A 24,549-nucleotide genomic window follows, 5' to 3' on the forward strand; every position below is an offset into this window, starting at 1 on the left:
TGCCAGGTTTCATGACTTTGGATGGGATTGCTTGCAAATAAAGTCATTCTGCCACGGGTTCGGAGCCCGATAGCATTCTCCATTCGCTTCATCTCAAAAAGCATCATCGTGTGCACTGCTTCACTAAGTCACCCTGAGCTAGTGAGGTGTTGCATTTTTTGCGGCCGCAGTCGGGGCCACTAGAGCGCATACTCTGGTTTCTCTTCAAACCGAATAAATCTTTCGCCTTTTACTAAAGATTTCCGTGGAGAGGAACATTAAAGAGTTTCACTCAATTTTTTGAAGCCCTGCCAAGTGCAGGGTTACCTATGCTGGTTAAAAAAAAAAAGAAACAGAGCAAATGAAAGCGCAAAGCCTGCTTTTCAGCTGTTGGCTTGCACCCCCCAGCTGTCAGTCAGCCTTTGCAGGGGTCCTCGCAGCACAGCCAGGCTGATGCTTTGCAGTGGTAGCCAGAGGGGGGAGCCTTTAGCTAATGCTTGCTGCTGTCGCCACCTGCTGGTGAGCCAGCAGAGGCTGGCTCCAAGCTAGCATCCAGGAGGATATGGCCCCAGTGGGCAGGGGTTTGGGCCCGGGCCCCGATCGGCTGACGAACGCCTGACAAACGCCGTTCTTTGCCCGCTGGCAGCCCAGGAGGCCCAGCACCCGTGCAAGACAGGGTGAGGGCGGAAAATGATCCCTGTGTCCTGAGAAAGGAGAGAGCGGGCTGCTTCTTCAACATCCTGGGGGAGGAGCCCCATCTCTGGGGCCCAAAAGAAAATCTCACGCCTGCCTCCCAGAAGCCCTAGACCTTATGTAAACGAGGGGAGTCCTCAGGCAAAGGCAGACTCTGCCTGCCTTTTGGCCAATGTCACATGGCCTGCGGTCTGGAGAAATTTGCATACCCACAATCCCCTGCCAGGTTTCATGACTTTGGATGGGATTGCTTGCAAATAAAGTCATTCTGCCACGGGTTCGGAGCCCGATAGCATTCTCCATTCGCTTCATCTCAAAAAGCGTCATCGTGTGCACTGCTTCACTAAGTCACCCTGAGCTAGTGAGGTGTTGCATTTTTTGCGGCCGCAGTCGGGGCCACTAGAGCGCATACTCTGGTTTCTCTTCAAACCGAATAAATCTTTCGCCTTTTACTAAAGATTTCCGTGGAGAGGAACATTAAAGAGTTTCACTCAATTTTTTGAAGCCCTGCCAAGTGCAGGGTTACCTATGCTGGTTAAAAAGAAACAGAGCAAATGAAAGCGCAAAGCCTGCTTTTCAGCTGTTGGCTTGCACCCCCCAGCTGTCAGTCAGCCTTTGCAGGGGTCCTCGCAGCACAGCCAGGCTGATGCCTTGCAGTGGTAGCCAGAGGGGGGAGCCTTTAGCTAATGCTTGCTGCTGTCGCCACCTGCTGGTGAGCCAGCAGAGGCTGGCTCCAAGCTAGCATCCAGGAGGATATGGCCCCAGTGGGCAGGGGTTTGGGCCCGGGCCCCGATCGGCTGACGAACGCCTGACAAACGCCGTCCTTTGCCCGCTGGCAGCCCAGGAGGCCCAGCACCCGTGCAAGACAGGGTGAGGGCGGAAAATGACCCCTGTGTCCTGAGAAAGGAGAGAGCGGGCTGCTTCTTCAACATCCTGGGGGAGGAGCCCCATCTCTGGGGCCCAAAAGAAAATCTCACGCCTGCCTCCCAGAAGCCCTAGACCTTATGTAAACGAGGGGAGTCCTCAGGCAAAGGCAGACTCTGCCTGCCTTTTGGCCAATGTCACATGGCCTGCGGTCTGGAGAAATTTGCATACCCACAATCCCCTGCCAGGTTTCATGACTTTGGATGGGATTGCTTGCAAATAAAGTCATTCTGCCACGGGTTCGGAGCCCGATAGCATTCTCCATTCGCTTCATCTCAAAAAGCGTCATCGTGTGCACTGCTTCACTAAGTCACCCTGAGCTAGTGAGGTGTTGCATTTTTTGCGGCCGCAGTCGGGGCCACTAGAGCGCATACTCTGGTTTCTCTTCAAACCGAATAAATCTTTCGCCTTTTACTAAAGATTTCCGTGGAGAGGAACATTAAAGAGTTTCACTCAATTTTTTGAAGCCCTGCCAAGTGCAGGGTTACCTATGCTGGTTAAAAAGAAACAGAGCAAATGAAAGCGCAAAGCCTGCTTTTCAGCTGTTGGCTTGCACCCCCCAGCTGTCAGTCAGCCTTTGCAGGGGTCCTCGCAGCACAGCCAGGCTGATGCCTTGCAGTGGTAGCCAGAGGGGGGAGCCTTTAGCTAATGCTTGCTGCTGTCGCCACCTGCTGGTGAGCCAGCAGAGGCTGGCTGCAAGCTAGCATCCAGGAGGATATGGCCCCAGTGGGCAGGGGTTTGGGCCCGGGCCCCGATCGGCTGACGAACGCCTGACAAACGCCGTTCTTTGCCCGCTGGCAGCCCAGGAGGCCCAGCACCCGTGCAAGACAGGGTGAGGGCGGAAAATGACCCCTGTGTCCTGAGAAAGGAGAGAGCGGGCTGCTTCTTCAACATCCTGGGGGAGGAGCCCCATCTCTGGGGCCCAAAAGAAAATCTCACGCCTGCCTCCCAGAAGCCCTAGACCTTATGTAAACGAGGGGAGTCCTCAGGCAAAGGCAGACTCTGCCTGCCTTTTGGCCAATGTCACATGGCCTGCGGTCTGGAGAAATTTGCATACCCACAATCCCCTGCCAGGTTTCATGACTTTGGATGGGATTGCTTGCAAATAAAGTCATTCTGCCACGGGTTCGGAGCCCGATAGCATTCTCCATTCGCTTCATCTCAAAAAGCGTCATCGTGTGCACTGCTTCACTAAGTCACCCTGAGCTAGTGAGGTGTTGCATTTTTTGCGGCCGCAGTCGGGGCCACCAGAGCGCATACTCTGGTTTCTCTTCAAACCGAATAAATCTTTCGCCTTTTACTAAAGATTTCCGTGGAGAGGAACATTAAAGAGTTTCACTCAATTTTTTGAAGCCCTGCCAAGTGCAGGGTTACCTATGCTGGTTAAAAAAAAAAAGAAACAGAGCAAATGAAAGCGCAAAGCCTGCTTTTCAGCTGTTGGCTTGCACCCCCCAGCTGTCAGTCAGCCTTTGCAGGGGTCCTCGCAGCACAGCCAGGCTGATGCCTTGCAGTGGTAGCCAGAGGGGGGAGCCTTTAGCTAATGCTTGCTGCTGTCGCCACCTGCTGGTGAGCCAGCAGAGGCTGGCTGCAAGCTAGCATCCAGGAGGATATGGCCCCAGTGGGCAGGGGTTTGGGCCCGGGCCCCGATCGGCTGACGAACGCCTGACAAACGCCGTTCTTTGCCCGCTGGCAGCCCAGGAGGCCCAGCACCCGTGCAAGACAGGGTGAGGGCGGAAAATGACCCCTGTGTCCTGAGAAAGGAGAGAGCGGGCTGCTTCTTCAACATCCTGGGGGAGGAGCCCCATCTCTGGGGCCCAAAAGAAAATCTCACGCCTGCCTCCCAGAAGCCCTAGACCTTATGTAAACGAGGGGAGTCCTCAGGCAAAGGCAGACTCTGCCTGCCTTTTGGCCAATGTCACATGGCCTGCGGTCTGGAGAAATTTGCATACCCACAATCCCCTGCCAGGTTTCATGACTTTGGATGGGATTGCTTGCAAATAAAGTCATTCTGCCACGGGTTCGGAGCCCGATAGCATTCTCCATTCGCTTCATCTCAAAAAGCGTCATCGTGTGCACTGCTTCACTAAGTCACCCTGAGCTAGTGAGGTGTTGCATTTTTTGCGGCCGCAGTCGGGGCCACCAGAGCGCATACTCTGGTTTCTCTTCAAACCGAATAAATCTTTCGCCTTTTACTAAAGATTTCCGTGGAGAGGAACATTAAAGAGTTTCACTCAATTTTTTGAAGCCCTGCCAAGTGCAGGGTTACCTATGCTGGTTAAAAAAAAAAAGAAACAGAGCAAATGAAAGCGCAAAGCCTGCTTTTCAGCTGTTGGCTTGCACCCCCCAGCTGTCAGTCAGCCTTTGCAGGGGTCCTCGCAGCACAGCCAGGCTGATGCCTTGCAGTGGTAGCCAGAGGGGGGAGCCTTTAGCTAATGCTTGCTGCTGTCGCCACCTGCTGGTGAGCCAGCAGAGGCTGGCTCCAAGCTAGCATCCAGGAGGATATGGCCCCAGTGGGCAGGGGTTTGGGCCCGGGCCCCGATCGGCTGACGAACGCCTGACAAACGCCGTTCTTTGCCCGCTGGCAGCCCAGGAGGCCCAGCACCCGTGCAAGACAGGGTGAGGGCGGAAAATGACCCCTGTGTCCTGAGAAAGGAGAGAGCGGGCTGCTTCTTCAACATCCTGGGGGAGGAGCCCCATCTCTGGGGCCCAAAAGAAAATCTCACGCCTGCCTCCCAGAAGCCCTAGACCTTATGTAAACGAGGGGAGTCCTCAGGCAAAGGCAGACTCTGCCTGCCTTTTGGCCAATGTCACATGGCCTGCGGTCTGGAGAAATTTGCATACCCACAATCCCCTGCCAGGTTTCATGACTTTGGATGGGATTGCTTGCAAATAAAGTCATTCTGCCACGGGTTCGGAGCCCGATAGCATTCTCCATTCGCTTCATCTCAAAAAGCGTCATCGTGTGCACTGCTTCACTAAGTCACCCTGAGCTAGTGAGGTGTTGCATTTTTTGCGGCCGCAGTCGGGGCCACTAGAGCGCATACTCTGGTTTCTCTTCAAACCGAATAAATCTTTCGCCTTTTACTAAAGATTTCCGTGGAGAGGAACATTAAAGAGTTTCACTCAATTTTTTGAAGCCCTGCCAAGTGCAGGGTTACCTATGCTGGTTAAAAAAAAAAAGAAACAGAGCAAATGAAAGCGCAAAGCCTGCTTTTCAGCTGTTGGCTTGCACCCCCCAGCTGTCAGTCAGCCTTTGCAGGGGTCCTCGCAGCACAGCCAGGCTGATGCTTTGCAGTGGTAGCCAGAGGGGGGAGCCTTTAGCTAATGCTTGCTGCTGTCGCCACCTGCTGGTGAGCCAGCAGAGGCTGGCTCCAAGCTAGCATCCAGGAGGATATGGCCCCAGTGGGCAGGGGTTTGGGCCCGGGCCCCGATCGGCTGACGAACGCCTGACAAACGCCGTTCTTTGCCCGCTGGCAGCCCAGGAGGCCCAGCACCCGTGCAAGACAGGGTGAGGGCGGAAAATGATCCCTGTGTCCTGAGAAAGGAGAGAGCGGGCTGCTTCTTCAACATCCTGGGGGAGGAGCCCCATCTCTGGGGCCCAAAAGAAAATCTCACGCCTGCCTCCCAGAAGCCCTAGACCTTATGTAAACGAGGGGAGTCCTCAGGCAAAGGCAGACTCTGCCTGCCTTTTGGCCAATGTCACATGGCCTGCGGTCTGGAGAAATTTGCATACCCACAATCCCCTGCCAGGTTTCATGACTTTGGATGGGATTGCTTGCAAATAAAGTCATTCTGCCACGGGTTCGGAGCCCGATAGCATTCTCCATTCGCTTCATCTCAAAAAGCGTCATCGTGTGCACTGCTTCACTAAGTCACCCTGAGCTAGTGAGGTGTTGCATTTTTTGCGGCCGCAGTCGGGGCCACTAGAGCGCATACTCTGGTTTCTCTTCAAACCGAATAAATCTTTCGCCTTTTACTAAAGATTTCCGTGGAGAGGAACATTAAAGAGTTTCACTCAATTTTTTGAAGCCCTGCCAAGTGCAGGGTTACCTATGCTGGTTAAAAAAAAAAAGAAACAGAGCAAATAAAAGCGCAAAGCCTGCTTTTCAGCTGTTGGCTTGCACCCCCCAGCTGTCAGTCAGCCTTTGCAGGGGTCCTCGCAGCACAGCCAGGCTGATGCCTTGCAGTGGTAGCCAGAGGGGGGAGCCTTTAGCTAATGCTTGCTGCTGTCGCCACCTGCTGGTGAGCCAGCAGAGGCTGGCTGCAAGCTAGCATCCAGGAGGATATGGCCCCAGTGGGCAGGGGTTTGGGCCCGGGCCCCGATCGGTTGACGAACGCCTGACAAACGCCGTCCTTTGCCCGGCGGGCAAAAGAACCTGGCAGCCCAGGAGGCCCAGCACCCGTGCAAGACAGGGTGAGGGCGGAAAATGACCCCTGTGTCCTGAGAAAGGAGAGAGCGGGCTGCTTTTTCAACATCCTGGGGGAGGAGCCCCATCTCTGGGGCCCAAAAGAAAATCTCACGCCTGCCTCCCAGAAGCCCTAGACCTTATGTAAACGAGGGGAGTCCTCAGGCAAAGGCAGACTCTGCCTGCCTTTTGGCCAATGTCACATGGCCTGCGGTCTGGAGAAATTTGCATACCCACAATCCCCTGCCAGGTTTCATGACTTTGGATGGGATTGCTTGCAAATAAAGTCATTCTGCCACGGGTTCGGAGCCCGATAGCATTCTCCATTCGCTTCATCTCAAAAAGCGTCATCGTGTGCACTGCTTCACTAAGTCACCCTGAGCTAGTGAGGTGTTGCATTTTTTGCGGCCGCAGTCGGGGCCACTAGAGCGCATACTCTGGTTTCTCTTCAAACCGAATAAATCTTTCGCCTTTTACTAAAGATTTCCGTGGAGAGGAACATTAAAGAGTTTCACTCAATTTTTTGAAGCCCTGCCAAGTGCAGGGTTACCTATGCTGGTTAAAAAGAAACAGAGCAAATGAAAGCGCAAAGCCTGCTTTTCAGCTGTTGGCTTGCACCCCCCAGCTGTCAGTCAGCCTTTGCAGGGGTCCTCGCAGCACAGCCAGGCTGATGCCTTGCAGTGGTAGCCAGAGGGGGGAGCCTTTAGCTAATGCTTGCCGCTGTCGCCACCTGCTGGTGAGCCAGCAGAGGCTGGCTCCAAGCTAGCATCCAGGAGGATATGGCCCCAGTGGGCAGGGGTTTGGGCCCGGGCCCCGATCGGCTGACGAACGCCTGACAAACGCCGTCCTTTGCCCGCTGGCAGCCCAGGAGGCCCAGCACCCGTGCAAGACAGGGTGAGGGCGGAAAATGACCCCTGTGTCCTGAGAAAGGAGAGAGCGGGCTGCTTCTTCAACATCCTGGGGGAGGAGCCCCATCTCTGGGGCCCAAAAGAAAATCTCACGCCTGCCTCCCAGAAGCCCTAGACCTTATGTAAACGAGGGGAGTCCTCAGGCAAAGGCAGACTCTGCCTGCCTTTTGGCCAATGTCACATGGCCTGCGGTCTGGAGAAATTTGCATACCCACAATCCCCTGCCAGGTTTCATGACTTTGGATGGGATTGCTTGCAAATAAAGTCATTCTGCCACGGGTTCGGAGCCCGATAGCATTCTCCATTCGCTTTATCTCAAAAAGCGTCATCGTGTGCACTGCTTCACTAAGTCACCCTGAGCTAGTGAGGTGTTGCATTTTTTGCGGCCGCAGTCGGGGCCACTAGAGCGCATACTCTGGTTTCTCTTCAAACCGAATAAATCTTTCGCCTTTTACTAAAGATTTCCGTGGAGAGGAACATTAAAGAGTTTCACTCAATTTTTTGAAGCCCTGCCAAGTGCAGGGTTACCTATGCTGGTTAAAAAGAAACAGAGCAAATGAAAGCGCAAAGCCTGCTTTTCAGCTGTTGGCTTGCACCCCCCAGCTGTCAGTCAGCCTTTGCAGGGGTCCTCGCAGCACAGCCAGGCTGATGCCTTGCAGTGGTAGCCAGAGGGGGGAGCCTTTAGCTAATGCTTGCTGCTGTCGCCACCTGCTGGTGAGCCAGCAGAGGCTGGCTGCAAGCTAGCATCCAGGAGGATATGGCCCCAGTGGGCAGGGGTTTGGGCCCGGGCCCCGATCGGCTGACGAACGCCTGACAAACGCCGTTCTTTGCCCGCTGGCAGCCCAGGAGGCCCAGCACCCGTGCAAGACAGGGTGAGGGCGGAAAATGACCCCTGTGTCCTGAGAAAGGAGAGAGCGGGCTGCTTCTTCAACATCCTGGGGGAGGAGCCCCATCTCTGGGGCCCAAAAGAAAATCTCACGCCTGCCTCCCAGAAGCCCTAGACCTTATGTAAACGAGGGGAGTCCTCAGGCAAAGGCAGACTCTGCCTGCCTTTTGGCCAATGTCACATGGCCTGCGGTCTGGAGAAATTTGCATACCCACAATCCCCTGCCAGGTTTCATGACTTTGGATGGGATTGCTTGCAAATAAAGTCATTCTGCCACGGGTTCGGAGCCCGATAGCATTCTCCATTCGCTTCATCTCAAAAAGCGTCATCGTGTGCACTGCTTCACTAAGTCACCCTGAGCTAGTGAGGTGTTGCATTTTTTGCGGCCGCAGTCGGGGCCACCAGAGCGCATACTCTGGTTTCTCTTCAAACCGAATAAATCTTTCGCCTTTTACTAAAGATTTCCGTGGAGAGGAACATTAAAGAGTTTCACTCAATTTTTTGAAGCCCTGCCAAGTGCAGGGTTACCTATGCTGGTTAAAAAAAAAAAGAAACAGAGCAAATGAAAGCGCAAAGCCTGCTTTTCAGCTGTTGGCTTGCACCCCCCAGCTGTCAGTCAGCCTTTGCAGGGGTCCTCGCAGCACAGCCAGGCTGATGCCTTGCAGTGGTAGCCAGAGGGGGAGCCTTTAGCTAATGCTTGCTGCTGTCGCCACCTGCTGGTGAGCCAGCAGAGGCTGGCTCCAAGCTAGCATCCAGGAGGATATGGCCCCAGTGGGCAGGGGTTTGGGCCCGGGCCCCGATCGGCTGACGAACGCCTGACAAACGCCGTTCTTTGCCCGCTGGCAGCCCAGGAGGCCCAGCACCCGTGCAAGACAGGGTGAGGGCGGAAAATGACCCCTGTGTCCTGAGAAAGGAGAGAGCGGGCTGCTTCTTCAACATCCTGGGGGAGGAGCCCCATCTCTGGGGCCCAAAAGAAAATCTCACGCCTGCCTCCCAGAAGCCCTAGACCTTATGTAAACGAGGGGAGTCCTCAGGCAAAGGCAGACTCTGCCTGCCTTTTGGCCAATGTCACATGGCCTGCGGTCTGGAGAAATTTGCATACCCACAATCCCCTGCCAGGTTTCATGACTTTGGATGGGATTGCTTGCAAATAAAGTCATTCTGCCACGGGTTCGGAGCCCGATAGCATTCTCCATTCGCTTCATCTCAAAAAGCGTCATCGTGTGCACTGCTTCACTAAGTCACCCTGAGCTAGTGAGGTGTTGCATTTTTTGCGGCCGCAGTCGGGGCCACTAGAGCGCATACTCTGGTTTCTCTTCAAACCGAATAAATCTTTCGCCTTTTACTAAAGATTTCCGTGGAGAGGAACATTAAAGAGTTTCACTCAATTTTTTGAAGCCCTGCCAAGTGCAGGGTTACCTATGCTGGTTAAAAAGAAACAGAGCAAATGAAAGCGCAAAGCCTGCTTTTCAGCTGTTGGCTTGCACCCCCCAGCTGTCAGTCAGCCTTTGCAGGGGTCCTCGCAGCACAGCCAGGCTGATGCCTTGCAGTGGTAGCCAGAGGGGGGAGCCTTTAGCTAATGCTTGCCGCTGTCGCCACCTGCTGGTGAGCCAGCAGAGGCTGGCTCCAAGCTAGCATCCAGGAGGATATGGCCCCAGTGGGCAGGGGTTTGGGCCCGGGCCCCGATCGGCTGACGAACGCCTGACAAACGCCGTCCTTTGCCCGCTGGCAGCCCAGGAGGCCCAGCACCCGTGCAAGACAGGGTGAGGGCGGAAAATGACCCCTGTGTCCTGAGAAAGGAGAGAGCGGGCTGCTTCTTCAACATCCTGGGGGAGGAGCCCCATCTCTGGGGCCCAAAAGAAAATCTCACGCCTGCCTCCCAGAAGCCCTAGACCTTATGTAAACGAGGGGAGTCCTCAGGCAAAGGCAGACTCTGCCTGCCTTTTGGCCAATGTCACATGGCCTGCGGTCTGGAGAAATTTGCATACCCACAATCCCCTGCCAGGTTTCATGACTTTGGATGGGATTGCTTGCAAATAAAGTCATTCTGCCACGGGTTCGGAGCCCGATAGCATTCTCCATTCGCTTCATCTCAAAAAGCGTCATCGTGTGCACTGCTTCACTAAGTCACCCTGAGCTAGTGAGGTGTTGCATTTTTTGCGGCCGCAGTCGGGGCCACTAGAGCGCATACTCTGGTTTCTCTTCAAACCGAATAAATCTTTCGCCTTTTACTAAAGATTTCCGTGGAGAGGAACATTAAAGAGTTATCCTCAATTTTTTGAAGCCCTGCCAAGTGCAGGGTTACCTATGCTGGTTAAAAAGAAACAGAGCAAATGAAAGCGCAAAGCCTGCTTTTCAGCTGTTGGCTTGCACCCCCCAGCTGTCAGTCAGCCTTTGCAGGGGTCCTCGCAGCACAGCCAGGCTGATGCCTTGCAGTGGTAGCCAGAGGGGGGAGCCTTTAGCTAATGCTTGCTGCTGTCGCCACCTGCTGGTGAGCCAGCAGAGGCTGGCTGCAAGCTAGCATCCAGGAGGATATGGCCCCAGTGGGCAGGGGTTTGGGCCCGGGCCCCGATCGGCTGACGAACGCCTGACAAACGCCGTTCTTTGCCCGCTGGCAGCCCAGGAGGCCCAGCACCCGTGCAAGACAGGGTGAGGGCGGAAAATGACCCCTGTGTCCTGAGAAAGGAGAGAGCGGGCTGCTTCTTCAACATCCTGGGGGAGGAGCCCCATCTCTGGGGCCCAAAAGAAAATCTCACGCCTGCCTCCCAGAAGCCCTAGACCTTATGTAAACGAGGGGAGTCCTCAGGCAAAGGCAGACTCTGCCTGCCTTTTGGCCAATGTCACATGGCCTGCGGTCTGGAGAAATTTGCATACCCACAATCCCCTGCCAGGTTTCATGACTTTGGATGGGATTGCTTGCAAATAAAGTCATTCTGCCACGGGTTCGGAGCCCGATAGCATTCTCCATTCGCTTCATCTCAAAAAGCGTCATCGTGTGCACTGCTTCACTAAGTCACCCTGAGCTAGTGAGGTGTTGCATTTTTTGCGGCCGCAGTCGGGGCCACCAGAGCGCATACTCTGGTTTCTCTTCAAACCGAATAAATCTTTCGCCTTTTACTAAAGATTTCCGTGGAGAGGAACATTAAAGAGTTTCACTCAATTTTTTGAAGCCCTGCCAAGTGCAGGGTTACCTATGCTGGTTAAAAAAAAAAAGAAACAGAGCAAATGAAAGCGCAAAGCCTGCTTTTCAGCTGTTGGCTTGCACCCCCCAGCTGTCAGTCAGCCTTTGCAGGGGTCCTCGCAGCACAGCCAGGCTGATGCCTTGCAGTGGTAGCCAGAGGGGGGAGCCTTTAGCTAATGCTTGCTGCTGTCGCCACCTGCTGGTGAGCCAGCAGAGGCTGGCTCCAAGCTAGCATCCAGGAGGATATGGCCCCAGTGGGCAGGGGTTTGGGCCCGGGCCCCGATCGGCTGACGAACGCCTGACAAACGCCGTTCTTTGCCCGCTGGCAGCCCAGGAGGCCCAGCACCCGTGCAAGACAGGGTGAGGGCGGAAAATGACCCCTGTGTCCTGAGAAAGGAGAGAGCGGGCTGCTTTTTCAACATCCTGGGGGAGGAGCCCCATCTCTGGGGCCCAAAAGAAAATCTCACGCCTGCCTCCCAGAAGCCCTAGACCTTATGTAAACGAGGGGAGTCCTCAGGCAAAGGCAGACTCTGCCTGCCTTTTGGCCAATGTCACATGGCCTGCGGTCTGGAGAAATTTGCATACCCACAATCCCCTGCCAGGTTTCATGACTTTGGATGGGATTGCTTGCAAATAAAGTCATTCTGCCACGGGTTCGGAGCCCGATAGCATTCTCCATTCGCTTCATCTCAAAAAGCGTCATCGTGTGCACTGCTTCACTAAGTCACCCTGAGCTAGTGAGGTGTTGCATTTTTTGCGGCCGCAGTCGGGGCCACTAGAGCGCATACTCTGGTTTCTCTTCAAACCGAATAAATCTTTCGCCTTTTACTAAAGATTTCCGTGGAGAGGAACATTAAAGAGTTTCACTCAATTTTTTGAAGCCCTGCCAAGTGCAGGGTTACCTATGCTGGTTAAAAAAAAAAAGAAACAGAGCAAATGAAAGCGCAAAGCCTGCTTTTCAGCTGTTGGCTTGCACCCCCCAGCTGTCAGTCAGCCTTTGCAGGGGTCCTCGCAGCACAGCCAGGCTGATGCTTTGCAGTGGTAGCCAGAGGGGGGAGCCTTTAGCTAATGCTTGCTGCTGTCGCCACCTGCTGGTGAGCCAGCAGAGGCTGGCTCCAAGCTAGCATCCAGGAGGATATGGCCCCAGTGGGCAGGGGTTTGGGCCCGGGCCCCGATCGGCTGACGAACGCCTGACAAACGCCGTTCTTTGCCCGCTGGCAGCCCAGGAGGCCCAGCACCCGTGCAAGACAGGGTGAGGGCGGAAAATGATCCCTGTGTCCTGAGAAAGGAGAGAGCGGGCTGCTTCTTCAACATCCTGGGGGAGGAGCCCCATCTCTGGGGCCCAAAAGAAAATCTCACGCCTGCCTCCCAGAAGCCCTAGACCTTATGTAAACGAGGGGAGTCCTCAGGCAAAGGCAGACTCTGCCTGCCTTTTGGCCAATGTCACATGGCCTGCGGTCTGGAGAAATTTGCATACCCACAATCCCCTGCCAGGTTTCATGACTTTGGATGGGATTGCTTGCAAATAAAGTCATTCTGCCACGGGTTCGGAGCCCGATAGCATTCTCCATTCGCTTCATCTCAAAAAGCGTCATCGTGTGCACTGCTTCACTAAGTCACCCTGAGCTAGTGAGGTGTTGCATTTTTTGCGGCCGCAGTCGGGGCCACTAGAGCGCATACTCTGGTTTCTCTTCAAACCGAATAAATCTTTCGCCTTTTACTAAAGATTTCCGTGGAGAGGAACATTAAAGAGTTTCACTCAATTTTTTGAAGCCCTGCCAAGTGCAGGGTTACCTATGCTGGTTAAAAAAAAAAAGAAACAGAGCAAATGAAAGCGCAAAGCCTGCTTTTCAGCTGTTGGCTTGCACCCCCCAGCTGTCAGTCAGCCTTTGCAGGGGTCCTCGCAGCACAGCCAGGCTGATGCCTTGCAGTGGTAGCCAGAGGGGGGAGCCTTTAGCTAATGCTTGCTGCTGTCGCCACCTGCTGGTGAGCCAGCAGAGGCTGGCTGCAAGCTAGCATCCAGGAGGATATGGCCCCAGTGGGCAGGGGTTTGGGCCCGGGCCCCGATCGGTTGACGAACGCCTGACAAACGCCGTCCTTTGCCCGGCGGGCAAAAGAACCTGGCAGCCCAGGAGGCCCAGCACCCGTGCAAGACAGGGTGAGGGCGGAAAATGACCCCTGTGTCCTGAGAAAGGAGAGAGCGGGCTGCTTTTTCAACATCCTGGGGGAGGAGCCCCATCTCTGGGGCCCAAAAGAAAATCTCACGCCTGCCTCCCAGAAGCCCTAGACCTTATGTAAACGAGGGGAGTCCTCAGGCAAAGGCAGACTCTGCCTGCCTTTTGGCCAATGTCACATGGCCTGCGGTCTGGAGAAATTTGCATACCCACAATCCCCTGCCAGGTTTCATGACTTTGGATGGGATTGCTTGCAAATAAAGTCATTCTGCCACGGGTTCGGAGCCCGATAGCATTCTCCATTCGCTTCATCTCAAAAAGCGTCATCGTGTGCACTGCTTCACTAAGTCACCCTGAGCTAGTGAGGTGTTGCATTTTTTGCGGCCGCAGTCGGGGCCACTAGAGCGCATACTCTGGTTTCTCTTCAAACCGAATAAATCTTTCGCCTTTTACTAAAGATTTCCGTGGAGAGGAACATTAAAGAGTTTCACTCAATTTTTTGAAGCCCTGCCAAGTGCAGGGTTACCTATGCTGGTTAAAAAGAAACAGAGCAAATGAAAGCGCAAAGCCTGCTTTTCAGCTGTTGGCTTGCACCCCCCAGCTGTCAGTCAGCCTTTGCAGGGGTCCTCGCAGCACAGCCAGGCTGATGCCTTGCAGTGGTAGCCAGAGGGGGGAGCCTTTAGCTAATGCTTGCCGCTGTCGCCACCTGCTGGTGAGCCAGCAGAGGCTGGCTCCAAGCTAGCATCCAGGAGGATATGGCCCCAGTGGGCAGGGGTTTGGGCCCGGGCCCCGATCGGCTGACGAACGCCTGACAAACGCCGTCCTTTGCCCGCTGGCAGCCCAGGAGGCCCAGCACCCGTGCAAGACAGGGTGAGGGCGGAAAATGACCCCTGTGTCCTGAGAAAGGAGAGAGCGGGCTGCTTCTTCAACATCCTGGGGGAGGAGCCCCATCTCTGGGGCCCAAAAGAAAATCTCACGCCTGCCTCCCAGAAGCCCTAGACCTTATGTAAACGAGGGGAGTCCTCAGGCAAAGGCAGACTCTGCCTGCCTTTTGGCCAATGTCACATGGCCTGCGGTCTGGAGAAATTTGCATACCCACAATCCCCTGCCAGGTTTCATGACTTTGGATGGGATTGCTTGCAAATAAAGTCATTCTGCCACGGGTTCGGAGCCCGATAGCATTCTCCATTCGCTTCATCTCAAAAAGCGTCATCGTGTGCACTGCTTCACTAAGTCACCCTGAGCTAGTGAGGTGTTGCATTTTTTGCGGCCGCAGTCGGGGCCACTAGAGCGCATACTCTGGTTTCTCTTCAAACCGAATAAATCTTTCGCCTTTTACTAAAGATTTCCGTGGAGAGGAACATTAAAGAGTTTCACTCAATTTTTTGAAGCCCTGCCAAGTGCAGGGTTACCTACAGTGCCTTAAGTGGCACTACAAATCGAGCCGGGGCCCATCGAGGGGGCGTGGCCTAACAACGGGGGTCTTGATGGGCCGTTAGGCCACGCCCCCTTGACGAGCCCCGGCTCAATGGGCTACTGGCACCCCTGCCAGGCAGCCTTTTGTAGAGATTAGCACCCTCTCCCCTTTGGGGGAGAGGGTGCTGATCTCTGCATTTCTATTCTATAGGCTTGCCTGGCAGGGGACAGCGCCTCTCCTATTCAGCCTTAATGGTGGCGCTGCCCCTCGCCAGCTGGGGAGGGGCAGCGTCACCATTAAGACTGAAAGGGTGAGGCCACTGGAAGCAGAGGCCTTTTTCCTAAAGACTGAAACTCCCGAGAATCCACGGGAGCTTCAGTATTTAGAAAGCAAGGCCTCTGCTTCCAGCGGCCACACGTTTTCTCCATAATGGTGGCGCCGGCCCACGTGCATCCCTTGATTAAAGGGATGCCTCGCAGGTGCGGCGCCACCATTATGGCTGAAAGGCATTTTTTTCTGAAGCCCGAAGCTCTCGCATACGAGCGAGAGCTTCAGGCTGTAGAAAAAAATGCTTTTTCCTGTAGTGGCCGGGGCTGACAGGGGAGATTAGTGGGCCCCGGCAGGGCCCCGCCTCAAAACGAAATTTCGGAGACTGCCGGGGCCCAGCCCCGGCAGGCCCCGGCCCACTTAAAGCCCTGGTTACCTATGCTGGTTAAAAAGAAACAGAGCAAATGAAAGCGCAAAGCCTGCTTTTCAGCTGTTGGCTTGCACCCCCCAGCTGTCAGTCAGCCTTTGCAGGGGTCCTCGCAGCACAGCCAGGCTGATGCCTTGCAGTGGTAGCCAGAGGGGGGAGCCTTTAGCTAATGCTTGCTGCTGTCGCCACCTGCTGGTGAGCCAGCAGAGGCTGGCTGCAAGCTAGCATCCAGGAGGATATGGCCCCAGTGGGCAGGGGTTTGGGCCCGGGCCCCGATCGGCTGACGAACGCCTGACAAACGCCGTTCTTTGCCCGCTGGCAGCCCAGGAGGCCCAGCACCCGTGCAAGACAGGGTGAGGGCGGAAAATGACCCCTGTGTCCTGAGAAAGGAGAGAGCGGGCTGCTTCTTCAACATCCTGGGGGAGGAGCCCCATCTCTGGGGCCCAAAAGAAAATCTCACGCCTGCCTCCCAGAAGCCCTAGACCTTATGTAAACGAGGGGAGTCCTCAGGCAAAGGCAGACTCTGCCTGCCTTTTGGCCAATGTCACATGGCCTGCGGTCTGGAGAAATTTGCATACCCACAATCCCCTGCCAGGTTTCATGACTTTGGATGGGATTGCTTGCAAATAAAGTCATTCTGCCACGGGTTCGGAGCCCGATAGCATTCTCCATTCGCTTCATCTCAAAAAGCGTCATCGTGTGCACTGCTTCACTAAGTCACCCTGAGCTAGTGAGGTGTTGCATTTTTTGCGGCCGCAGTCGGGGCCACCAGAGCGCATACTCTGGTTTCTCTTCAAACCGAATAAATCTTTCGCCTTTTACTAAAGATTTCCGTGGAGAGGAACATTAAAGAGTTTCACTCAATTTTTTGAAGCCCTGCCAAGTGCAGGGTTACCTATGCTGGTTAAAAAAAAAAAGAAACAGAGCAAATGAAAGCGCAAAGCCTGCTTTTCAGCTGTTGGCTTGCACCCCCCAGCTGTCAGTCAGCCTTTGCAGGGGTCCTCGCAGCACAGCCAGGCTGATGCCTTGCAGTGGTAGCCAGAGGGGGGAGCCTTTAGCTAATGCTTGCTGCTGTCGCCACCTGCTGGTGAGCCAGCAGAGGCTGGCTCCAAGCTAGCATCCAGGAGGATATGGCCCCAGTGGGCAGGGGTTTGGGCCCGGGCCCCGATCGGCTGACGAACGCCTGACAAACGCCGTTCTTTGCCCGCTGGCAGCCCAGGAGGCCCAGCACCCGTGCAAGACAGGGTGAGGGCGGAAAATGACCCCTGTGTCCTGAGAAAGGAGAGAGCGGGCTGCTTTTTCAACATCCTGGGGGAGGAGCCCCATCTCTGGGGCCCAAAAGAAAATCTCACGCCTGCCTCCCAGAAGCCCTAGACCTTATGTAAACGAGGGGAGTCCTCAGGCAAAGGCAGACTCTGCCTGCCTTTTGGCCAATGTCACATGGCCTGCGGTCTGGAGAAATTTGCATACCCACAATCCCCTGCCAGGTTTCATGACTTTGGATGGGATTGCTTGCAAATAAAGTCATTCTGCCACGGGTTCGGAGCCCGATAGCATTCTCCATTCGCTTCATCTCAAAAAGCGTCATCGTGTGCACTGCTTCACTAAGTCACCCTGAGCTAGTGAGGTGTTGCATTTTTTGCGGCCGCAGTCGGGGCCACTAGAGCGCATACTCTGGTTTCTCTTCAAACTGAATAAATCTTTCGCCTTTTACTAAAGATTTCCGTGGAGAGGAACATTAAAGAGTTTCACTCAATTTTTTGAAGCCCTGCCAAGTGCAGGGTTACCTATGCTGGTTAAAAAAAAAAAGAAACAGAGCAAATGAAAGCGCAAAGCCTGCTTTTCAGCTGTTGGCTTGCACCCCCCAGCTGTCAGTCAGCCTTTGCAGGGGTCCTCGCAGCACAGCCAGGCTGATGCTTTGCAGTGGTAGCCAGAGGGGGGAGCCTTTAGCTAATGCTTGCTGCTGTCGCCACCTGCTGGTGAGCCAGCAGAGGCTGGCTCCAAGCTAGCATCCAGGAGGATATGGCCCCAGTGGGCAGGGGTTTGGGCCCGGGCCCCGATCGGCTGACGAACGCCTGACAAACGCCGTTCTTTGCCCGCTGGCAGCCCAGGAGGCCCAGCACCCGTGCAAGACAGGGTGAGGGCGGAAAATGATCCCTGTGTCCTGAGAAAGGAGAGAGCGGGCTGCTTCTTCAACATCCTGGGGGAGGAGCCCCATCTCTGGGGCCCAAAAGAAAATCTCACGCCTGCCTCCCAGAAGCCCTAGACCTTATGTAAACGAGGGGAGTCCTCAGGCAAAGGCAGACTCTGCCTGCCTTTTGGCCAATGTCACATGGCCTGCGGTCTGGAGAAATTTGCATACCCACAATCCCCTGCCAGGTTTCATGACTTTGGATGGGATTGCTTGCAAATAAAGTCATTCTGCCACGGGTTCGGAGCCCGATAGCATTCTCCATTCGCTTCATCTCAAAAAGCGTCATCGTGTGCACTGCTTCACTAAGTCACCCTGAGCTAGTGAGGTGTTGCATTTTTTGCGGCCGCAGTCGGGGCCACTAGAGCGCATACTCTGGTTTCTCTTCAAACCGAATAAATCTTTCGCCTTTTACTAAAGATTTCCGTGGAGAGGAACATTAAAGAGTTTCACTCAATTTTTTGAAGCCCTGCCAAGTGCAGGGTTACCTATGCTGGTTAAAAAAAAAAAGAAACAGAGCAAATGAAAGCGCAAAGCCTGCTTTTCAGCTGTTGGCTTGCACCCCCCAGCTGTCAGTCAGCCTTTGCAGGGGTCCTCGCAGCACAGCCAGGCTGATGCCTTGCAGTGGTAGCCAGAGGGGGGAGCCTTTAGCTAATGCTTGCTGCTGTCGCCACCTGCTGGTGAGCCAGCAGAGGCTGGCTCCAAGCTAGCATCCAGGAGGATATGGCCCCAGTGGGCAGGGGTTTGGGCCCGGGCCCCGATCGGCTGACGAACGCCTGACAAACGCCGTCCTTTGCCCGCTGGCAGCCCAGGAGGCCCAGCACCCGTGCAAGACAGGGTGAGGGCGGAAAATGACCCCTGTGTCCTGAGAAAGGAGAGAGCGGGCTGCTTCTTCAACATCCTGGGGGAGGAGCCCCATCTCTGGGGCCCAAAAGAAAATCTCACGCCTGCCTCCCAGAAGCCCTAGACCTTATGTAAACGAGGGGAGTCCTCAGGCAAAGGCAGACTCTGCCTGCCTTTTGGCCAATGTCACATGGCCTGCGGTCTGGAGAAATTTGCATACCCACAATCCCCTGCCAGGTTTCATGACTTTGGATGGGATTGCTTGCAAATAAAGTCATTCTGCCACGGGTTCGGAGCCCGATAGCATTCTCCATTCGCTTCATCTCAAAAAGCGTCATCGTGTGCACTGCTTCACTAAGTCACCCTGAGCTAGTGAGGTGTTGCATTTTTTGCGGCCGCAGTCGGGGCCACTAGAGCGCATACTCTGGTTTCTCTTCAAACCGAATAAATCTTTCGCCTTTTACTAAAGATTTCCGTGGAGAGGAACATTAAAGAGTTTCACTCAATTTTTTGAAGCCCTGCCAAGTGCAGGTTTACCTATGCTGGTTAAAAAGAAACAGAGCAAATGAAAGCGCAAAGCCTGCTTTTCAGCTGTTGGCTTGCACCCCCCAGCTGTCAGTCAGCCTTTGCAGGGGTCCTCGCAGCACAGCCAGGCTGATGCCTTGCAGTGGTAGCCAGAGGGGGGAGCCTTTAGCTAATGCTTGCTGCTGTCGCCACCTGCTGGTGAGCCAGCAGAGGCTGGCTGCAAGCTAGCATCCAGGAGGATATGGCCCCAGTGGGCAGGGGTTTGGGCCCGGGCCCCGATCGGCTGACGAACGCCTGACAAACGCCGTTCTTTGCCCGCTGGCAGCCCAGGAGGCCCAGCACCCGTGCAAGACAGGGTGAGGGCGGAAAATGACCCCTGTGTCCTGAGAAAGGAGAGAGCGGGCTGCTTCTTCAACATCCTGGGGGAGGAGCCCCATCTCTGGGGCCCAAAAGAAAATCTCACGCCTGCCTCCCAGAAGCCCTAGACCTTATGTAAACGAGGGGAGTCCTCAGGCAAAGGCAGACTCTGCCTGCCTTTTGGCCAATGTCACATGGCCTGCGGTCTGGAGAAATTTGCATACCCACAATCCCCTGCCAGGTTTCATGACTTTGGATGGGATTGCTTGCAAATAAAGTCATTCTGCCACGGGTTCGGAGCCCGATAGCATTCTCCATTCGCTTCATCTCAAAAAGCGTCATCGTGTGCACTGCTTCACTAAGTCACCCTGAGCTAGTGAGGTGTTGCATTTTTTGCGGCCGCAGTCGGGGCCACCAGAGCGCATACTCTGGTTTCTCTTCAAACCGAATAAATCTTTCGCCTTTTACTAAAGATTTCCGTGGAGAGGAACATTAAAGAGTTTCACTCAATTTTTTGAAGCCCTGCCAAGTGCAGGGTTACCTATGCTGGTTAAAAAAAAAAAGAAACAGAGCAAATGAAAGCGCAAAGCCTGCTTTTCAGCTGTTGGCTTGCACCCCCCAGCTGTCAGTCAGCCTTTGCAGGGGTCCTCGCAGCACAGCCAGGCTGATGCCTTGCAGTGGTAGCCAGAGGGGGGAGCCTTTAGCTAATGCTTGCTGCTGTCGCCACCTGCTGGTGAGCCAGCAGAGGCTGGCTGCAAGCTAGCATCCAGGAGGATATGGCCCCAGTGGGCAGGGGTTTGGGCCCGGGCCCCGATCGGCTGACGAACGCCTGACAAACGCCGTTCTTTGCCCGCTGGCAGCCCAGGAGGCCCAGCACCCGTGCAAGACAGGGTGAGGGCGGAAAATGACCCCTGTGTCCTGAGAAAGGAGAGAGCGGGCTGCTTCTTCAACATCCTGGGGGAGGAGCCCCATCTCTGGGGCCCAAAAGAAAATCTCACGCCTGCCTCCCAGAAGCCCTAGACCTTATGTAAACGAGGGGAGTCCTCAGGCAAAGGCAGACTCTGCCTGCCTTTTGGCCAATGTCACATGGCCTGCGGTCTGGAGAAATTTGCATACCCACAATCCCCTGCCAGGTTTCATGACTTTGGATGGGATTGCTTGCAAATAAAGTCATTCTGCCACGGGTTCGGAGCCCGATAGCATTCTCCATTCGCTTCATCTCAAAAAGCGTCATCGTGTGCACTGCTTCACTAAGTCACCCTGAGCTAGTGAGGTGTTGCATTTTTTGCGGCCGCAGTCGGGGCCACCAGAGCGCATACTCTGGTTTCTCTTCAAACCGAATAAATCTTTCGCCTTTTACTAAAGATTTCCGTGGAGAGGAACATTAAAGAGTTTCACTCAATTTTTTGAAGCCCTGCCAAGTGCAGGGTTACCTATGCTGGTTAAAAAAAAAAAGAAACAGAGCAAATGAAAGCGCAAAGCCTGCTTTTCAGCTGTTGGCTTGCACCCCCCAGCTGTCAGTCAGCCTTTGCAGGGGTCCTCGCAGCACAGCCAGGCTGATGCCTTGCAGTGGTAGCCAGAGGGGGGAGCCTTTAGCTAATGCTTGCTGCTGTCGCCACCTGCTGGTGAGCCAGCAGAGGCTGGCTCCAAGCTAGCATCCAGGAGGATATGGCCCCAGTGGGCAGGGGTTTGGGCCCGGGCCCCGATCGGCTGACGAACGCCTGACAAACGCCGTTCTTTGCCCGCTGGCAGCCCAGGAGGCCCAGCACCCGTGCAAGACAGGGTGAGGGCGGAAAATGACCCCTGTGTCCTGAGAAAGGAGAGAGCGGGCTGCTTCTTCAACATCCTGGGGGAGGAGCCCCATCTCTGGGGCCCAAAAGAAAATCTCACGCCTGCCTCCCAGAAGCCCTAGACCTTATGTAAACGAGGGGAGTCCTCAGGCAAAGGCAGACTCTGCCTGCCTTTTGGCCAATGTCACATGGCCTGCGGTCTGGAGAAATTTGCATACCCACAATCCCCTGCCAGGTTTCATGACTTTGGATGGGATTGCTTGCAAATAAAGTCATTCTGCCACGGGTTCGGAGCCCGATAGCATTCTCCATTCGCTTCATCTCAAAAAGCGTCATCGTGTGCACTGCTTCACTAAGTCACCCTGAGCTAGTGAGGTGTTGCATTTTTTGCGGCCGCAGTCGGGGCCACTAGAGCGCATACTCTGGTTTCTCTTCAAACCGAATAAATCTTTCGCCTTTTACTAAAGATTTCCGTGGAGAGGAACATTAAAGAGTTTCACTCAATTTTTTGAAGCCCTGCCAAGTGCAGGGTTACCTATGCTGGTTAAAAAAAAAAAGAAACAGAGCAAATGAAAGCGCAAAGCCTGCTTTTCAGCTGTTGGCTTGCACCCCCCAGCTGTCAGTCAGCCTTTGCAGGGGTCCTCGCAGCACAGCCAGGCTGATGCTTTGCAGTGGTAGCCAGAGGGGGGAGCCTTTAGCTAATGCTTGCTGCTGTCGCCACCTGCTGGTGAGCCAGCAGAGGCTGGCTCCAAGCTAGCATCCAGGAGGATATGGCCCCAGTGGGCAGGGGTTTGGGCCCGGGCCCCGATCGGCTGACGAACGCCTGACAAACGCCGTTCTTTGCCCGCTGGCAGCCCAGGAGGCCCAGCACCCGTGCAAGACAGGGTGAGGGCGGAAAATGATCCCTGTGTCCTGAGAAAGGAGAGAGCGGGCTGCTTCTTCAACATCCTGGGGGAGGAGCCCCATCTCTGGGGCCCAAAAGAAAATCTCACGCCTGCCTCCCAGAAGCCCTAGACCTTATGTAAACGAGGGGAGTCCTCAGGCAAAGGCAGACTCTGCCTGCCTTTTGGCCAATGTCACATGGCCTGCGGTCTGGAGAAATTTGCATACCCACAATCCCCTGCCAGGTTTCATGACTTTGGATGGGATTGCTTGCAAATAAAGTCATTCTGCCACGGGTTCGGAGCCCGATAGCATTCTCCATTCGCTTCATCTCAAAAAGCGTCATCGTGTGCACTGCTTCACTAAGTCACCCTGAGCTAGTGAGGTGTTGCATTTTTTGCGGCCGCAGTCGGGGCCACTAGAGCGCATACTCTGGTTTCTCTTCAAACCGAATAAATCTTTCGCCTTTTACTAAAGATTTCCGTGGAGAGGAACATTAAAGAGTTTCACTCAATTTTTTGAAGCCCTGCCAAGTGCAGGGTTACCTATGCTGGTTAAAAAAAAAAAGAAACAGAGCAAATAAAAGCGCAAAGCCTGCTTTTCAGCTGTTGGCTTGCACCCCCCAGCTGTCAGTCAGCCTTTGCAGGGGTCCTCGCAGCACAGCCAGGCTGATGCCTTGCAGTGGTAGCCAGAGGGGGGAGCCTTTAGCTAATGCTTGCTGCTGTCGCCACCTGCTGGTGAGCCAGCAGAGGCTGGCTGCAAGCTAGCATCCAGGAGGATATGGCCCCAGTGGGCAGGGGTTTGGGCCCGGGCCCCGATCGGTTGACGAACGCCTGACAAACGCCGTCCTTTGCCCGGCGGGCAAAAGAACCTGGCAGCCCAGGAGGCCCAGCACCCGTGCAAGACAGGGTGAGGGCGGAAAATGACCCCTGTGTCCTGAGAAAGGAGAGAGCGGGCTGCTTTTTCAACATCCTGGGGGAGGAGCCCCATCTCTGGGGCCCAAAAGAAAATCTCACGCCTGCCTCCCAGAAGCCCTAGACCTTATGTAAACGAGGGGAGTCCTCAGGCAAAGGCAGACTCTGCCTGCCTTTTGGCCAATGTCACATGGCCTGCGGTCTGGAGAAATTTGCATACCCACAATCCCCTGCCAGGTTTCATGACTTTGGATGGGATTGCTTGCAAATAAAGTCATTCTGCCACGGGTTCGGAGCCCGATAGCATTCTCCATTCGCTTCATCTCAAAAAGCGTCATCGTGTGCACTGCTTCACTAAGTCACCCTGAGCTAGTGAGGTGTTGCATTTTTTGCGGCCGCAGTCGGGGCCACTAGAGCGCATACTCTGGTTTCTCTTCAAACCGAATAAATCTTTCGCCTTTTACTAAAGATTTCCGTGGAGAGGAACATTAAAGAGTTTCACTCAATTTTTTGAAGCCCTGCCAAGTGCAGGGTTACCTATGCTGGTTAAAAAAAAAAAGAAACAGAGCAAATGAAAGCGCAAAGCCTGCTTTTCAGCTGTTGGCTTGCACCCCCCAGCTGTCAGTCAGCCTTTGCAGGGGTCCTCGCAGCACAGCCAGGCTGATGCTTTGCAGTGGTAGCCAGAGGGGGGAGCCTTTAGCTAATGCTTGCTGCTGTCGCCACCTGCTGGTGAGCCAGCAGAGGCTGGCTCCAAGCTAGCATCCAGGAGGATATGGCCCCAGTGGGCAGGGGTTTGGGCCCGGGCCCCGATCGGCTGACGAACGCCTGACAAACGCCGTTCTTTGCCCGCTGGCAGCCCAGGAGGCCCAGCACCCGTGCAAGACAGGGTGAGGGCGGAAAATGATCCCTGTGTCCTGAGAAAGGAGAGAGCGGGCTGCTTCTTCAACATCCTGGGGGAGGAGCCCCATCTCTGGGGCCCAAAAGAAAATCTCACGCCTGCCTCCCAGAAGCCCTAGACCTTATGTAAACGAGGGGAGTCCTCAGGCAAAGGCAGACTCTGCCTGCCTTTTGGCCAATGTCACATGGCCTGCGGTCTGGAGAAATTTGCATACCCACAATCCCCTGCCAGGTTTCATGACTTTGGATGGGATTGCTTGCAAATAAAGTCATTCTGCCACGGGTTCGGAGCCCGATAGCATTCTCCATTCGCTTCATCTCAAAAAGCGTCATCGTGTGCACTGCTTCACTAAGTCACCCTGAGCTAGTGAGGTGTTGCATTTTTTGCGGCCGCAGTCGGGGCCACTAGAGCGCATACTCTGGTTTCTCTTCAAACCGAATAAATCTTTCGCCTTTTACTAAAGATTTCCGTGGAGAGGAACATTAAAGAGTTTCACTCAATTTTTTGAAGCCCTGCCAAGTGCAGGGTTACCTATGCTGGTTAAAAAGAAACAGAGCAAATGAAAGCGCAAAGCCTGCTTTTCAGCTGTTGGCTTGCACCCCCCAGCTGTCAGTCAGCCTTTGCAGGGGTCCTCGCAGCACAGCCAGGCTGATGCCTTGCAGTGGTAGCCAGAGGGGGGAGCCTTTAGCTAATGCTTGCCGCTGTCGCCACCTGCTGGTGAGCCAGCAGAGGCTGGCTCCAAGCTAGCATCCAGGAGGATATGGCCCCAGTGGGCAGGGGTTTGGGCCCGGGCCCCGATCGGCTGACGAACGCCTGACAAACGCCGTCCTTTGCCCGCTGGCAGCCCAGGAGGCCCAGCACCCGTGCAAGACAGGGTGAGGGCGGAA

The 24,549-nt window shown here is 54.7% G+C and overlaps 27 non-coding genes across 27 annotated transcripts; all 27 read left to right on the plus strand.

Moving 5' to 3' along the window:
• Positions 1–188: 188 nt before the first annotated feature.
• On the plus strand, positions 189–304 carry LOC138563453 (U5 spliceosomal RNA). The gene has a single exon (XR_011299431.1). It is a non-coding gene; the product is annotated as a U5 spliceosomal RNA (small nuclear RNA).
• A 776-nt stretch (positions 305–1,080) lies between these two features.
• LOC138563456 (U5 spliceosomal RNA) lies at positions 1,081–1,196 on the plus strand. The gene has a single exon (XR_011299433.1). It is a non-coding gene; the product is annotated as a U5 spliceosomal RNA (small nuclear RNA).
• Positions 1,197–1,966: 770 nt separating this feature from the next.
• LOC138563457 (U5 spliceosomal RNA) lies at positions 1,967–2,082 on the plus strand. Its single transcript, XR_011299434.1, has one exon. It is a non-coding gene; the product is annotated as a U5 spliceosomal RNA (small nuclear RNA).
• Positions 2,083–2,852: 770 nt separating this feature from the next.
• LOC138563458 (U5 spliceosomal RNA) lies at positions 2,853–2,968 on the plus strand. Its single transcript, XR_011299435.1, has one exon. It is a non-coding gene; the product is annotated as a U5 spliceosomal RNA (small nuclear RNA).
• A 776-nt stretch (positions 2,969–3,744) lies between these two features.
• Positions 3,745–3,860, plus strand: LOC138563459 (U5 spliceosomal RNA). Its single transcript, XR_011299436.1, has one exon. It is a non-coding gene; the product is annotated as a U5 spliceosomal RNA (small nuclear RNA).
• A 776-nt stretch (positions 3,861–4,636) lies between these two features.
• Positions 4,637–4,752, plus strand: LOC138563460 (U5 spliceosomal RNA). Its single transcript, XR_011299437.1, has one exon. It is a non-coding gene; the product is annotated as a U5 spliceosomal RNA (small nuclear RNA).
• Positions 4,753–5,528: 776 nt separating this feature from the next.
• On the plus strand, positions 5,529–5,644 carry LOC138563461 (U5 spliceosomal RNA). The gene has a single exon (XR_011299438.1). It is a non-coding gene; the product is annotated as a U5 spliceosomal RNA (small nuclear RNA).
• A 790-nt stretch (positions 5,645–6,434) lies between these two features.
• LOC138563462 (U5 spliceosomal RNA) lies at positions 6,435–6,550 on the plus strand. Its single transcript, XR_011299439.1, has one exon. It is a non-coding gene; the product is annotated as a U5 spliceosomal RNA (small nuclear RNA).
• A 770-nt stretch (positions 6,551–7,320) lies between these two features.
• LOC138563463 (U5 spliceosomal RNA) lies at positions 7,321–7,436 on the plus strand. The gene has a single exon (XR_011299440.1). It is a non-coding gene; the product is annotated as a U5 spliceosomal RNA (small nuclear RNA).
• A 770-nt stretch (positions 7,437–8,206) lies between these two features.
• On the plus strand, positions 8,207–8,322 carry LOC138563464 (U5 spliceosomal RNA). Its single transcript, XR_011299441.1, has one exon. It is a non-coding gene; the product is annotated as a U5 spliceosomal RNA (small nuclear RNA).
• Positions 8,323–9,097: 775 nt separating this feature from the next.
• On the plus strand, positions 9,098–9,213 carry LOC138563465 (U5 spliceosomal RNA). The gene has a single exon (XR_011299442.1). It is a non-coding gene; the product is annotated as a U5 spliceosomal RNA (small nuclear RNA).
• Positions 9,214–9,983: 770 nt separating this feature from the next.
• On the plus strand, positions 9,984–10,099 carry LOC138565577 (U5 spliceosomal RNA). The gene has a single exon (XR_011301413.1). It is a non-coding gene; the product is annotated as a U5 spliceosomal RNA (small nuclear RNA).
• Positions 10,100–10,869: 770 nt separating this feature from the next.
• Positions 10,870–10,985, plus strand: LOC138563467 (U5 spliceosomal RNA). Its single transcript, XR_011299444.1, has one exon. It is a non-coding gene; the product is annotated as a U5 spliceosomal RNA (small nuclear RNA).
• Positions 10,986–11,761: 776 nt separating this feature from the next.
• On the plus strand, positions 11,762–11,877 carry LOC138563468 (U5 spliceosomal RNA). Its single transcript, XR_011299445.1, has one exon. It is a non-coding gene; the product is annotated as a U5 spliceosomal RNA (small nuclear RNA).
• Positions 11,878–12,653: 776 nt separating this feature from the next.
• On the plus strand, positions 12,654–12,769 carry LOC138563469 (U5 spliceosomal RNA). The gene has a single exon (XR_011299446.1). It is a non-coding gene; the product is annotated as a U5 spliceosomal RNA (small nuclear RNA).
• A 790-nt stretch (positions 12,770–13,559) lies between these two features.
• On the plus strand, positions 13,560–13,675 carry LOC138563470 (U5 spliceosomal RNA). The gene has a single exon (XR_011299447.1). It is a non-coding gene; the product is annotated as a U5 spliceosomal RNA (small nuclear RNA).
• A 770-nt stretch (positions 13,676–14,445) lies between these two features.
• LOC138563471 (U5 spliceosomal RNA) lies at positions 14,446–14,561 on the plus strand. The gene has a single exon (XR_011299448.1). It is a non-coding gene; the product is annotated as a U5 spliceosomal RNA (small nuclear RNA).
• Positions 14,562–16,039: 1,478 nt separating this feature from the next.
• Positions 16,040–16,155, plus strand: LOC138563472 (U5 spliceosomal RNA). Its single transcript, XR_011299449.1, has one exon. It is a non-coding gene; the product is annotated as a U5 spliceosomal RNA (small nuclear RNA).
• A 776-nt stretch (positions 16,156–16,931) lies between these two features.
• Positions 16,932–17,047, plus strand: LOC138564949 (U5 spliceosomal RNA). Its single transcript, XR_011300874.1, has one exon. It is a non-coding gene; the product is annotated as a U5 spliceosomal RNA (small nuclear RNA).
• Positions 17,048–17,823: 776 nt separating this feature from the next.
• On the plus strand, positions 17,824–17,939 carry LOC138563473 (U5 spliceosomal RNA). Its single transcript, XR_011299450.1, has one exon. It is a non-coding gene; the product is annotated as a U5 spliceosomal RNA (small nuclear RNA).
• Positions 17,940–18,715: 776 nt separating this feature from the next.
• On the plus strand, positions 18,716–18,831 carry LOC138564995 (U5 spliceosomal RNA). Its single transcript, XR_011300917.1, has one exon. It is a non-coding gene; the product is annotated as a U5 spliceosomal RNA (small nuclear RNA).
• Positions 18,832–19,601: 770 nt separating this feature from the next.
• LOC138563474 (U5 spliceosomal RNA) lies at positions 19,602–19,717 on the plus strand. The gene has a single exon (XR_011299451.1). It is a non-coding gene; the product is annotated as a U5 spliceosomal RNA (small nuclear RNA).
• A 776-nt stretch (positions 19,718–20,493) lies between these two features.
• Positions 20,494–20,609, plus strand: LOC138563475 (U5 spliceosomal RNA). The gene has a single exon (XR_011299452.1). It is a non-coding gene; the product is annotated as a U5 spliceosomal RNA (small nuclear RNA).
• Positions 20,610–21,385: 776 nt separating this feature from the next.
• LOC138563476 (U5 spliceosomal RNA) lies at positions 21,386–21,501 on the plus strand. The gene has a single exon (XR_011299453.1). It is a non-coding gene; the product is annotated as a U5 spliceosomal RNA (small nuclear RNA).
• Positions 21,502–22,277: 776 nt separating this feature from the next.
• On the plus strand, positions 22,278–22,393 carry LOC138563478 (U5 spliceosomal RNA). Its single transcript, XR_011299455.1, has one exon. It is a non-coding gene; the product is annotated as a U5 spliceosomal RNA (small nuclear RNA).
• A 790-nt stretch (positions 22,394–23,183) lies between these two features.
• On the plus strand, positions 23,184–23,299 carry LOC138563479 (U5 spliceosomal RNA). The gene has a single exon (XR_011299456.1). It is a non-coding gene; the product is annotated as a U5 spliceosomal RNA (small nuclear RNA).
• Positions 23,300–24,075: 776 nt separating this feature from the next.
• On the plus strand, positions 24,076–24,191 carry LOC138563480 (U5 spliceosomal RNA). Its single transcript, XR_011299457.1, has one exon. It is a non-coding gene; the product is annotated as a U5 spliceosomal RNA (small nuclear RNA).
• The last annotated feature ends 358 nt before the right edge of the window (positions 24,192–24,549 follow it).

Source organism: Ambystoma mexicanum, chromosome 1q (assembly GCF_040938575.1).
Source record: "Ambystoma mexicanum isolate Mex_15411 chromosome 1q, UKY_AmexF1_1, whole genome shotgun sequence".
Classification (NCBI taxonomy): domain Eukaryota; kingdom Metazoa; phylum Chordata; class Amphibia; order Caudata; family Ambystomatidae; genus Ambystoma; species Ambystoma mexicanum.